General features: G+C 40.7%; 1 protein-coding gene across 6 annotated transcripts in view; it reads left to right on the forward strand.

Annotated features, from left to right (window-relative positions):
• LRRC4C (leucine rich repeat containing 4C) overlaps window positions 1-14,195 on the forward strand; it is a 1,155,661-nt gene that overhangs the window by 690,014 nt on the left and 451,452 nt on the right. For all 6 annotated transcript variants that reach the window (XR_005373312.1, XM_038562992.1, XM_038562989.1 and 3 more), the window contains one exon: window positions 2,386-2,522. The gene's annotated coding sequence lies outside the window, so the exon portion shown is untranslated. The remainder of the gene's footprint in view (window positions 1-2,385; window positions 2,523-14,195) is intronic.

Raw genomic sequence — 14,195 nt, forward strand, 5'->3', positions numbered from 1 at the left:
AGAGAATAGAGGAGGGGATGAAAGCAAGAAGAGTTGGGATGAAGTGGGCAGAAAAAGAAGAAAAGCATGGAATCTGCTTGGTGATACGGTCTAGTAGTCCTGAGGGCGCGGCCCTAAACGTTTCTGGTCTGTGAGACTGTAAGTGGATGAGAAGTAATTGACTCTGCCAGAGATTCTGAAATTCACCCATATTTTCAGCGACACTCTGCAAATGGGGAAAGGGATCACTCCTGCCCTCCTGTTGCTGCTGACGGGGGAACGTGCTTGAACTTGCGAGCAAAGGCTTACTGAAGTGTCAAGCCATCCAGGACCATGGTTTTCCGTAGAGGTCTTTAGAATCCACAGGCAATGGCTGAACGTAGAAAAATGATTCCCAGAATTTGGGCCACCAAAGACCCCTGTCATATTTTCTTACTGTTACATGAACCTGTAACTTGAATTTTTATTTCTTTCCCTGCTGAACAGAGTTCGTTCTTTGATGATACTTGATGTGTTTCTCATCTTCTTATTAATCTGGAAAATATAGCCATCTGTCATTCCAGACTGGTATTAGTCCTTTTTTTTTTTTTTTCTTTAGTGATTCCCTCCTTGAGTTGCTTTAAATCTACCCATAAAGAGACCGGACAATTCAGGTGGCTTTTGTCTTATTGCGGATGATGGCAGTCACTGCCTTTTTGGAATATTTAAAATAGCTCATAGCATTGCTTATGTAGACTCATAAACATATACAATCAAATATTAGAGTAGAAAGGGAAACAAATTCAGACGGAAAACTTCAGATTAGCTGGATAGATAAATAACGAGGTAAGATGGGTTGGAGAGATCCTGGGGCCTCCTCACAGCCTTCAGAAAGTTTTAATAATTTACCCCTCACTTTTTCTGCTGGCTTTGACAGATGGGTGGCCCATTCTCTTACATAGCTAGACCCCGATAAATGGAAAGATGCAGAGAAGCTAGAAGCAGGGGATGTGGAGACAAGCCCTGCTCGTAGCTGAATAAAAGATTTAAGAGAATCACTCTATTTCCCTGAGCTCTGCTTTTCCATCTATAAAAAGAAGACATTGGGCTGTGTGATCTTGCTATCTCTTTCTATTCTAAAGTGATGTGATTTTTTTTTAACATCACTCTCCCTAAGCCTCATTTTTCTTATCTGTAAAAATGGGAAGAATGCCTACCTCACAAGGTGACTTTGAGGATATAAAGATAACAATTGAGTGCCTTTTCCTGTACAAACCTACTTGATTTCTGAATTCAGTTATTAAGAGTTTATAGAATGAGTTCAGATAGTGAGGCGTATAGCACTGTTGGAATCTCTTTGAGTTTGGTGTTTCCTGAAGCAAGTGGTGAGTTTTGGATAGTGAGAATTTATCATGTGTTTTTAGTTCCTGGATATCTATGTAAGCACCTTGCATATAGCCAACACTCAATTAAGACCTACCCTGGTCTCCTTGACCTTGAGGATAAAGACAGCCTTGCTTAGCTTTGCGCCCTGAGCCTATAGCACAATGGCTACCAGTCGGGGAGGTCTGTCTGTCTGTGTTTGTGGCCCTCAGGTAAATCATGGGACCCTGCTGAGTCTTGCAGCAGCTGAGTAAAATGTACCTAACAATGTATACGCCCCGTGGGGTTGAAGTGAAGAATGGTAGATGGTTATGTCAAAAAAAAAGGGCAAATCAAATCATGACTCCTCATACAGATATAAAATGAACAGGTATTAAAGATTTTATAAAACTGGGTGAGTCAGGGAGGGCACCAGGAGTGCTATAACCAGTTAAAAGAAAAATCCAAAACAAAGATGCGCTTATAGGTCAGGAATTCTGAAGTTGATGTGCAAATGTAGGTGAAACTAGCTTCTTTCAGAGTGTGCGGAAAAGTTAGCTGAATCTGTGCAAGACAGGATAAAACTTGTGTGTTTGTAGAAAATAATTATCTCATTATTTTATCTATTTTGCTTGTTTTGTTATTGTTATTGCTTGTATAAAAAGTACTAGTACAATCCCAGGCCCATGGGTAACTTCTCCAAATGTTGAATTCCTCACCACCTCCTGAGGGCCTGCAAATAACAGGCCAATTTTAGTCAAATGTATTAAATCGAGTCTCTAATCAATAAATTTTTATGAAGATTGTGCCATCCACCTGCTGCACTTCTGAAGTTAGGTGTAATTATAGATACCAAGCCACATTGACAGGCAGTATAGTTTTTAAGACCCATCACTTCCTACTAAACCGACTTTTCTATTACAGATAATAAGAGCGGCAAAAAGATTTTAGCGTGCGTTATGGGTGCTAACATATCTAAACTCTCAACCAGTAGTCATCTGGTATTTAAATTCCAAGGATATTCTTTAATTCCGTGTGTGAGTGCGGGTGTGTGTATTTTTACAGGAGTTGCTGGAAGAACAGAGCTCACCCACGCAGATTAACAGTATGGAAACATCCTGAAACTACTCTGGAGTCTAAATAAAACGACTGGATTGGAGTTTCATGAACAAGGAGACTGGTCCATGGATGATTTGCTACAGGTAAGTGAGAGGTATAATTTACTCTGCTAGAATCCTTCACACGTTCATTGACTGCGGGGTTGCTAATTGCGTTTCGGATGATTATAATACTCCTTTGGTACAGCTGACAGCTTCTCTTCCCTCTCAAACACACACATGCGGATGCTGACATATGGTTAAATATCTGGCCATTTCATCTTGCTCATTTGGGCTTCCATCAGTTACACGAGGAGGAAGCAGGGGGGGAAACAAAAGAACCCACTTCATAAAACTTTTACTAGCAGTGATTTCTGTGGAGGGGCGGGAGTCAGACTGAGTGTTCCTTGAGCAGATGTTCTTGGCGCTGCCTGGGAGTGGAAAGAGTGGCAGATTGGCCTGCCCAGGGTTCAGAGTGAAACAAGCAGACAACTGGGGATGCCCCCTCGTTTTTGGAAATGGGGGCAGAAGTTAAGTCATTAATGTGGAACAAAGTGTTTGGGAAAGGTGGCCGGCTTTTTCGTCTCCCTTTGCAAACCTGGGGAGACTGGAAAGCTTGAGGTGGTAACAGCATGAAAGTAGTTGCTGTTGGGCTATTGGGAAAGTGGAACTCATCTAAATGGACCAGTGGGGCAAGCAAGAAAGTCCAAGCGACTCCTACAAATGGCAGTATGTGAGGTGTGGGGCGCGTGTCGGGGCATCTCCTTGAGCTGCATCTTGTACCATCAGGGGTCAAGGCTACCTGAGCCTAGAAGCAAGAGCCGTCCAGCTTGGTTCAATGGAAATAATCTGTTCATTCATCTGTGGTGTTTCACTCTGTGAACAGATAAAAGATCCAAACTTGAAGCTCCATCTATGGCAAGTGAGACATTTGTACTTGCTATTTTCCGTGGCAAACACTTGGTTGAATCAGTCATGCTGTTCTAAGGAGGGAAAGTAGAAATGTTGCAAGAACCTGAAACCACAGTCAGAGGAGGAATTGCTCACACATTTTCCTGTTAATATTTAGTCTCCTTGGGTTGCATGTATAACAGCTCTCTGACCTAAATTCATAACTCAAGAGCTTCCCGGAAGACAACTCTTGTTTCTTGCACCGACTCTATCACATTGTGTAAGATTAAGCTACTAGAGGACATGCTATCTGTCTCTAGGGAGACCTCATTGCTTTGAGAGTCACATAAAAACATAGAATAAGGAGCTGTTTTGTAGTATGGGAAGTGCTCGCAAAAGATGAAAAGGCCAAAAAAAAAAGACGAAAAGGCTACATTCGGATAAAGTCTGGTAGAGGAATATGAACCAATAAAGAAAGAAAAGATTTGAAGCTTTTTTTTTTCTTTCTTACTTTTTTTTTTTTTTTTTAATTGTACTGATTTGTTTGAGAGAGAAATAGAGAGTGCATGAGCAGGGAAGGGGCAGAGGGACAAGCAGACTCCCTGCGTAGCGTGAGGCCTGATGCCGGTTTGATCCCAGGACCCTGAGATCACAAGATCACCCTGAGCCCAAGCCAGATGCTTAACCGACTGAACCACTCAGGTTCCTGGTGAAGCTCTTTTGCACTCTCTCTCTCTTTTTTTTTAAGTATGTATGATTGTCCCCTTTCTTTGGCTTTCATTGGAGTCCTATCTATTCAGAAAAGTGAATGCTGCTTGCATTTAGTTAGTATCTTTTGTTTATAGAGAAGAAAGATCCGTGTAGGTGGAAAAAAAGATTATTCTGGTAACATATGTCAACAGAAGTGAAGTAAAACTTGAAAACAAGGGGTAAAAAGGCAATACTATCCTCATCAGTTTGTCCTGTTCTCAAAAACAACAGAGCTCTTACTTCTTTGCGACTCTGCTTCTCCCCGAACTCCTGTCCACCCCACACCCCACTTCTCATTTCTGATTTTCTTAGTCCTGTATTTGTTCAGCTCATTGTTTTGCCCCGTGAAGAGACTTTCATGGCCCGTCCAGCTACTTTCCCTTCACTCGGCTTCGAACCCTGTCCTGATAACCTGCACCTGTTAGGCCGCACTCAGGAAACAGCAACCGTGCCATGGTGATTTTAACAGATGAGATTGGAGAATGATTCACCAGGTTTTTGCAGAACGGAAAAGGTGAAAGGGGGACCCTGGGGAATTCTAGAAGGAGCCACTAGAGAAGTGGCTGTCCTGAGTACGGGGACAGTGGGCAAGTGTTTGGGGGGTGATTAGACTGTTAGAATCCTGAGGGAGGGAGTTTGTAGAACTGGAATTTCAGAGTCTCGGGTGAGGGTGTTGCCTGAAAAGTAGAGGAGCTTTAGAAGCTCAGGGGTGGGGAGGACTCCACATTGCCAAGATCCATGTCTCTTAGAAGTTAGAGCAGCTGGCAGGTGCCAGTGCCTCAGGAGCTCCGACTGGGGACCATGTGGAGCTGGGACTCAGAATTTTCTGAGGGATCATGTTCAGCCAGGATTACAGGCTGAGAAACCAGAAGGGGATCCACAGACAGAGCCGACTGGCCAAGGGAATGTCCTTTGTGGTGACCCATGCCCCACCTCTCAAAACAAATTAGCGGGGGAGGGTCTTGAACGAGAGGTAGTCACTTTTTACTGAGCACAACGGAAAGCATCGGCCCTGAGGTAGCAGGGCTGTGAACCTGACAGTTTTCCTTAAAGTCAGCTAAGGGCATTTCTGTGACGGCCACCTGGTCCAGATATAAAATATGTACATGTGACGTTATTGGTGACTGATTTCATTTTATTGCTTTAATTAAAGTATTTTGTGGTGACAATTGTAACATTGTGACAACTGTACATTAATGTGTGATTTTAAGCAATGACATGGGGGGAATTCTGTGTACCCCCTCCCCCTGGCCCCCCTAGAGATAATTATCTCACAGAACTTGATGGCAGCCAGGGTCTTGCTGGTCATGCAGTCACCATGCAGAGAGCATTCTTCTCACCACCAGGGGCCCTCCTGTTGTCCTTTTGTAGCCACACCCACTTCATTCCCACCCCCTGACCTTTTCCTTCAGTAGCTGGCAACTATTGATCTTTCAGTTTCTATCACTTTCTCACTACAAGAATGTTGTATGAATGGAATCATATGTGACATTTGGAATCCTCTTTTTTCTTTAAAAAAAAAAAAAACTTAAATTCCATTTGCCAACATGTAGCCCCCAGTGCTCATCCCATCACGTGCTCTCCTCAGTGCCCATCATCCAGTTACCCCAACTCCCCTCCCCACCTCCCCTTCCTCAACCCTGTGTTTGTTTCCCAGAGTCAGGAATCTCTCATGGCTTGTCTCCCTCTCTAGTTTTTCCCCACTCAGTTCCCCTCCTTTCCCTTATAATCCATTTCACTATTTCTTATATTCCCCAAATGAATGAGACCATATAATGTTTTCATTTTCCTATTGACTTATTTCACTCAGCATAATACCCTCCAGTTCCACCCACATCGAAGCAAATGGTGGGTATTTGTCGTTTCTAATGGCTGAGGAATATTCCACTGTATACACAGACCACAGCTTCTTTATCCATTCATCTGTTGATGGACACTGAGGCTCCTTCCACAGTGTGGCTATTGTGGACATTGCTGCTGTGAACATTGAGGTGCAGGTGTCCTGGTGTTTCACTATCTTTGGGGTAAATCCCCATAGTGCAATTGCTGGGTCGTAGGGTAGCTCTGTTTTTAACTTCTTGAGGACCGTGCACACTGTATCCAGAGTGGCTGCACCAGCTTGCATTCCCACCAACGGTGCAAGAGGGCTCCCCTTTCTCCACATCTGCGCCAATATTTGTGGTTTTCTGTCTTGTTATTTTAGCCATGGAACTGGCTTTTATCGTGCAACCCAATGCTCAAGAGGCCCATCTAAGTTATGGGTGCAATAGTTTATTCATTATTTTTTGCGACTAAGTAGTATTTCTGGTAGGGATATGCAGCAGTGTGTTTAACCATTCACCTGCTGAAGGACGTCTCCGTTGTGTCCGATTTGGGACTGTTATAAATAAAGTCGCTATAAAAATATATGTACAAGATTTTTGTGTGAACCTAGGATTTCATTTCACTGCCTAGACGTGCACTGCTGGATTATATGATGGTTGCATAGTTAGAGGTTTTTCCTGGCTTTATTATAACATGGCTGGCATATAACACTGTGTAAGGTGTACCAACCACCAGAGGACTTGATACAGGTTCACGTTGTGGACCGTTTGCCACAATAAAGTTTGTTACCAGCTTGCTTCATCTTGGATAATTACCGTTGTACTGGTGGGGGGGGGTGGAGAACAGTTGAGAGCCATTCTCTTAGCAACGTTCAACTGTACAAACAGTATCGTTGCTAACTGTCATCATCAGGCTGTGGGTTAGCTCTCCAAGGCTTGTTCATCTTCTCACAAAGCTGATGCCTTCGGAGCAGGGCCTCCCTATGACTTCCACCCACAGGCCTTGGTAACAATCGATCTGTGTTTCAGGGTTCCACATTTTCGATTCCACGTAAGTGACATCTTACAGTGTTTATCTTTCTCTGTCTGACCTATTTTATTTAGCATAATGCCTTCAAGTTCTACCCATGTCATCACAAATGGCAGGGATTTTTATGACTGAATAATAGTTCATATATATATAATTTTCTATTCATATATATATAATTTTTTTTAAATCCATCTATTGATTGACACTTAGGTTGTTATTGTGTCTTGGTTATTGTGAATAACGCTGCACTGAACATGGAAGTGCAGGTATCTGCTCAAGATAATTTCATTTTCTTTGCATATATATCCAGAAAATTACTGGATCCTGTGACAGTTCTGTTCTTAATTTTGAGGGACATCCCCATGCTGTTCTCCACAGTGGCTGCACCAATTTACATTCTCACCAATGGTGCACCAGCCTTCCCTCTTCTCCACATCCTTGCCAACACTTGTTGCTAGATTTTGTTTTGTTTTGGTTTGGTTTTTGATAATAGTCCATTTAACAGGTGTGCAGAGCTATCTCATTATGGTTTTGATTTGTAACAGGAAAGCTAGAAAAAAGATCCTCTCACCAGGAAAGGGAGGACAGAGTGAGGAGTGAGCTACCCCAACCATTGGGACACTGCATGAAGGACTCTGGGGGCGTGACCCCATCCAGGGACTGGCAAAGTTAACATGTTAAGGAGTAGCTGAGAACAAGTTAGAAGGGCAGGGTCACCTGTATCCTCCATGTGGTGGTAATGACAGTGGCTCGTAGTGACCTACTCTGCAGAGGACCTCATCAGCTTTGGCCACTAAAGAAACTAGACTCAGACTGCCTACAGATTTTGCAAGATTCAGCCCCACAGGTTGTCGTGTTTACAGATTCCAGCCAGCCTGAGAACAGCCTCCCCTGTTTCCACCCACAGCATCCCAAGGCCGTGGCCCGCAAATTCCAACTGGCAACCAACCTTGGCCTTGGTGGCTGTGCAAGTGCAAAATGCAGCCTCCTCATCCCACTTGTTGATTTTCGCCTTTGTTGCTTGTGCTATTGGTGTCATATATATATATATAAAATGTTGCCAAGACCAATGTCAGAGAGCTTTTTCTCTAATCATCTAATTGTGTTTTTATTTTCAGTTGCCTAAAAACTAGTGATGCTTAACATCATTTTCTGTGCTTATTTACTATATGCATATTCTCTTCTGGGAAATATTTGTTTGTGTCTCTTGCCCATTTTCTATTTTTTTTTTAAGATTATGTATTTATTTGAGAGATAGCAAGAAAGAGAATGAGTTGGGGGGATGGGGGCAGAGGGAGAGGGAGAAGCAGACTCCTCGCTGAGCAGGGAGCCAGGTGTGGGGCTCGATGCCAGGACCCTGGGATCATGCCCTGAGCCGAAGGCAGACACTTAACGGACTGAGCCACCCATGGTCCCCTGTTTTTTGTTTTTAACTGTTGAGTTTTGAGAACTTTTTGTATATTCCAAGTACTAGTCCTTGCCAGATAAATAGTTTGCAAATGCTCTCTCCCATTTTGTAACTTGTCTTTTCACTACTAGGAGTCACAGAACAAAAGTCTTGAATTTTGCTGATGTCCCATTTATCAGTTTTCCCCTTCATGGATCATGCTGTCGGTGTCCAGTCTAAGAATTCTTTGCCTACCCCCAGGCCTTCTGAGTTTTTTTTTTTTTCCCCTAACACTTTTATAGTCTTACATATTATATTTAAGTGCAGAATCCATTTTGAGTTAAGTTTTGTTTAGTAAGAGATGAAACTTAAGTCAGATTTAATTTGATTGCCTGTGGATGTGCAGTTGCTCTTCTTCATGTGGGCATCTGTGAACTGTCTTTTTCATTTCACTTGAAATCTTCCTGGTTACTGGTGTAATGAGTAACTTGCAATTGGAATCTGGACATTTTGAGCATTTTAGTATGAGACTCTATATCTTATTTAAACCTTCCATTTTGGCTGACCTCTGATTTTGCACCAGTAGGGGAACAAAGGTAGAGTTAATATCAGGAGTAGAATTCCATGTTCCTTATTTGGCCTTTGTTGACACTTGAGTGGATGGGAGCTTCTCATTACTTATGGGCAGGAGTTTCAACTCCTACTAGGCTTTTACTGATATTTCCAGTGCATGAAACGGCTACCCACGTGGCCACCACTGACAGCACGGGCGGGGGGTTGGCCTCATGCCGGCTGAGTGGAGGTGAAAGCCCCAACTCTCCATGTGGCCAACTCTGACATCATTCTGGCATGTCAGGGAGAGGTCCTCCTATGACTGTTGGGTGGAGATAGTAGACCAGGGTCTGTCCCCATGTCATTTCTGCTGAGAGGGCAAGGGTTGGAGGGTGCCTTGTTGCTACGTGGCAAGGATACACATGCTGGTGTCCTAACTGGCCTTTTCTGATATCGCCTTAGTGGATAGTTTGAGGGACCCTTCATAGCTTGGAGAAGGTGAAAATCTAGGTCTGCATTAGATTTTGCTGGTCTCTGGGAGAGAGCCGCAATTTTTTTTCTGTGATGTTTATCTGGATGAGAGTAATTGTCTCACAGTTTTCTTTCTTGCTAAGCTGGCTTTTCTTTGTCTTTTGAATAGAAAGAGCAGGACTTTATTGTTTCTCTTTTTTGTTGGTACTTGTCAGTATTGTCAGTATTTCTCAATCTCTGGTCTCTTCTACCTTAAATCTGGGGTATATGAGGCAAAGGGAAAACCCAGAAAACTCCTACCACCGTGTCATTACTTGGATCTAAGCTTCCTAGATTGTCTGCCTCATGCTCGTCACCTTTCTTTTTTTTTTTTTTTTTTTTTTTTTGCTCGTCACCTTTCAAGGTCTTCTTATGCAATTATATATATATATATATAATTTCCAGGGTTTTCAGTGTACTTAATGGGATGAATAGAAGGAGAATCTACTCCAACATCCTAAAAATGGAAGTCCCTTGGAAGCATTTTTGAAGATACTGTGATGGATCTATTTTCATTACTAACTGTAAAATATAATCAAGGCAGAACCATAAAGATGTAAAACAAACAAAGAAGCAAGCAAGAAGACAAGGCAAAACAAAGCACCCATCCCCCACACACAAAAAAATCCAAATTTCACCAAATCCATTCTTCTGCATTTTGGTAAGGTTATACACAAAATACTATCTCAAAGAGATGATTGGTTCACATAGGAGGGATTTAAAAATAATTATTGAATGAAGGAATATTTACCAAATTGAATTAACAATGTGCCAACTCTGACATGTTAAAGAATGCTTTAGGCACTAAGGAATATATATATATATATATATATCCTGTACCATATACATAACCTAGAGCTCTAACTATCAAGTTATATAAAAACCACTCCCAGTGCTAAAATCGAAAGACTAACATAACTACAATATCTGTTCGAAAGTTGTCTTTCATCTCCTGACAGTAAGACAGTGTCTTGTTCATCTTTGTCTGCTGCTAGTGCCTGATGCAGCACATTACTCATCATACATGACTTGCTATAGGAGTTTAGCAGAGGGAGAGAGTGTGCTTTGAGATGCCAGGAAGTAATCTGTCTTATATTTTCCAAAAGTTCTGCAGAAAAAGTGTTCTGTAACATTTCTAGATAATGTATTCTCACATTTCACATTTCTTGAGCAAGTCAGAGAATTCTTAATGTGAATCCTATGCCTACAAATGAACTCGGGTGCTTCTTGCTGTAGCCTCAGTAGAAGCAGAAGAAAGTAAGCACCTTTCTTCACACGTATACTTTAAAATATCTAAGATCTGGTGCCCTTCTATTTTATCACACATGCTTTGACCCCAGATATTAATTAACTGCAATCGCCTCTTGTTTTGCGATACATGTAGATGGTGTCTATGAGTCAAATGTCAATTCCATCCATCCTATTACACACAAGAAAAAATAAGTAACTATGATGAATAAACAAAAATAGCAGTATATGGTAACAACATGACTTAACATCACTGCCCTATTTTTTGAGGAAAAGTCAGATTCTTCATTCAAAATTTGTGGATTGTAACACATAAGGAAATATTACATTACTAAAATTAGAGGTACATTAAGTAATTAAATATATAGGATCGATAAAAGAATTTTCAAATTCGCTAAAAATTAATTGTACTATTTAAAGTATACATCATTTGAACTGGATTTAACATGTTTTGACAAATAAATGTTTCTTTAATTTAAATTCCATTAGCCGGGATCCCTGGGTGGCGCAGTGGTTTGGCGCCTGCCTTTGGCCCGGGGCGTGATCCTGGAGACCCGGGATCGAATCCCACGTCAGGCTCCCGGTGCATGGAGCCTGCTTCTCCCTCTGCCTGTGTCTCTGCCTCTCTCTCTCTCTCTGTGACTATCATAAATGAATGAAAATTAAAAAAAAAAAAATTAAATTCCATTAGCCAACATATAGTACATACTTAATTTCAGGTGTTCAATAATTTATCAGTTATGTAAAAACACCCAGTGCTCATCACATCATGTGCCCTCTTTAATGCCCATCACCCAATTATGCCTCCACCTACCTCCCCTCCAGCAACCCTCAGTTTGTTTCTTATAGTTAAGAGTCTCTCATATTTTTTCTCCCTCTCTAATGGCTTCCCATTCAGTTTTCCCTCCTTTACCCTGTGATCCTCTGCACTGTTTCTTATATTCCACATATGAGTGAAACCATGTGATAATTCTTTCTCTGATGGACTTACTTTTCTCAGCATAATACCCTCCAGTTCCATCCACATTGATATAAATGGTGGGTGTTTGTCCTTTCTGATGGCTGAGTCATATTCCATTGTATGTGTCCCTTCAGATCACCACATCTGTATCTTTGGGGTAAATACCTACTAGTGTAATTGCTGGATCATAGAATAGCTCTATTTTTAACTTCTTGAGGAACCTGCACAACTGTTTTTCTGAGTGGCTGCACCAGCTGGGATTCCTACCAACAGTGGAAGAGGGCTCCCCTTTCTCTGCATCCTCACCAACACGTCTTTCTGGTCTTGTTAGCTTTCATCATTCTGACTGGTGTGAGGTGGTGTCTCATTGTGGTTTTGATCTATTTTCCTAATGCCAAGTGATGTGGAGCATTTTTTCATGTGTCTGTTGACCATTTGTATGTCTTCTCTGGAGATATGTCTGTTCATGTCTTCTGCCCATTTCTTGATTGGGTTATTTGTTTTTTGGGTTTTGAGTTTGATAAAATCAAACTCAAACTTGATCAAACTTGTTTTATAGATCTTGGATACTAGCCCTTATCTGATATGTCATTTGCAAATATCTTCTCCCATTCTCTAGGCTGCCTTTTAGTTTTGTTGACTATTTCCTTTGCTCTGCAGCTTTTAATCTCAATGAAGCCTGATAGTTAATGTTTGCTTTTCTTTTCTTTGCCTTTGAAGACATGTCTAGCAAGAAGTTGCTGTGATTGAGGTTGAAGAGGTTGCTGCCTATGTTCTCTTCTAAGATTACTGTCCTTTAACACAGACATTAATTCTGACCTTAAATATAGCCCATGGAGGGGCTCTGGATTTCATTGGATTTCATCTGGATTTTCATTTATAATTGATTATAAAGTCTGTCAGGGTAGGTATCACAGAGACAATGGCTCTCCAGTTTCCTAAGGAAGGGACTTTATCCACAAATACAAAAAGAACCTTCACAGAAAGTCAAAAGTACCACTAGCAAATAGTCTAGCACTTCAATTCTGGACTAGTGGATGCTAGAGGCTTAGAGAAACCAGCAAGAACCCTGATGCTCTAAGAACCTTGATGGACCAGAAACACTATATTTCATGAAAGCAAAGGGCTTGCTGCAAAAGCAGGAGAGTTTACTCATTGAATGCAGTTGAAAAGAGATCTTTGGGGCCTACATCATAGACACTTAGAGGATATCAGCTTTGACTTTGTGTATTGATAAAGCAGGAGGATATATAAGGGGTTTTCTAAATAATGAATATATACAGGATCCTTTCAAAAAAAAAAAAAAGCATCCTGGTTTTTGTTTATTTGTCTTCATCTTAAAAAGCTTGCTTTTTGATTGAAAAGGTTTCCACGAGTGCCTGGTGTTACAAAATAAATAGGAAGAGTGAATTTGAAATATGGTGAATTCCACTTTATACAATTTTCAGTAAAGACTAAGAGTAAAGCTAGCATATTGAAATAGACTATATTTATGCTTGGTATACCTTGTTTCATGGAAATTCACTTTACTACCTTCCCTACACAGAAAATTAGACTGAGACCAAGATTTTAGAAATCTCTGAAAGAATTTTATTTGTCTTTTAAACTTCATAGCCGCCACTAATTGAAATGATCAATATGCCATACAGTATTCAGCATAGAAAATAATCCATAGTAATAGAAGACTACCCTCTTCTGTGGGTTTCAGTGTTTACAATAATTATTATGTTTTAAAAATTTGCCATGTATTAAGTAATCACTTCCTTTCAAATCAATTTTATTACATTCAGAATTAAAATATTATTTAAAATAGATCGAGGTATTACCATAAATATAACTAGCTTTATTATTAGAAACTTAGAAATAAAGTAATAAGATAATCACCATTTTGTTAAGGAAGAGAGATTTTTGTGATAGAACCTATTTCAAATGTTGTAGTTTTTTTTCTTCTTTTTTAAGATCACAAAAATAAAGATTTGGCTCATCTCTGCCTCTCTAGATCTTTAGAAGCTTTATACCTTGAAGAAATGTATTACATCCCTTTTTGAGGGACTTCTCATAACGGAGGCAGTAGTTTATGGGGAAAGACAAATCTAAAAAGTCATAGTTCAAAATCTTGCTTCCCAACGGGAGTAAAACAAGAGAGGATTGGATTAAAAGGAAATTTGGCTTGTGATAAATGGCCCGTAAGAAATTCCTTAATAAAATATTAATTTTATTCTCAAAGCTAAGGTCAAAATATAAAAACTAATAAAGAAATTAAAGGCATCAAAAAGTAGGGGTAAAATAGTGGCAGGCACCTTTTATTGTCATCCTCCTGAATATGATTTTGCAGTTTTCTGACCATGTAATACAAGATTTAGCCAATTTTTCTGAGCCACCTTCACATGACCTAGTTGAGAGCTTGAGAGGTGATAGGTAAGCGATGCAGAGAACACAATCAGAAAGATTGCATCTTCTTGCCACATTCCAGCTTATCAAACATAATTTCAGAAGTTTCCAGGTGTATTTGAAACAGCTTTTGAAAGAAAAATCGGTTCATGTCTCTGAAGTCTCCTGCCCTGCCTGTCCCACTAGGTAAAATGATTGTATTATTGGCAGGACCTCAATTTTCTCAACTTTTCCC

This window comes from Canis lupus, chromosome 18 (assembly GCF_011100685.1).
Source record: "Canis lupus familiaris isolate Mischka breed German Shepherd chromosome 18, alternate assembly UU_Cfam_GSD_1.0, whole genome shotgun sequence".
NCBI lineage: Eukaryota > Metazoa > Chordata > Mammalia > Carnivora > Canidae > Canis > Canis lupus.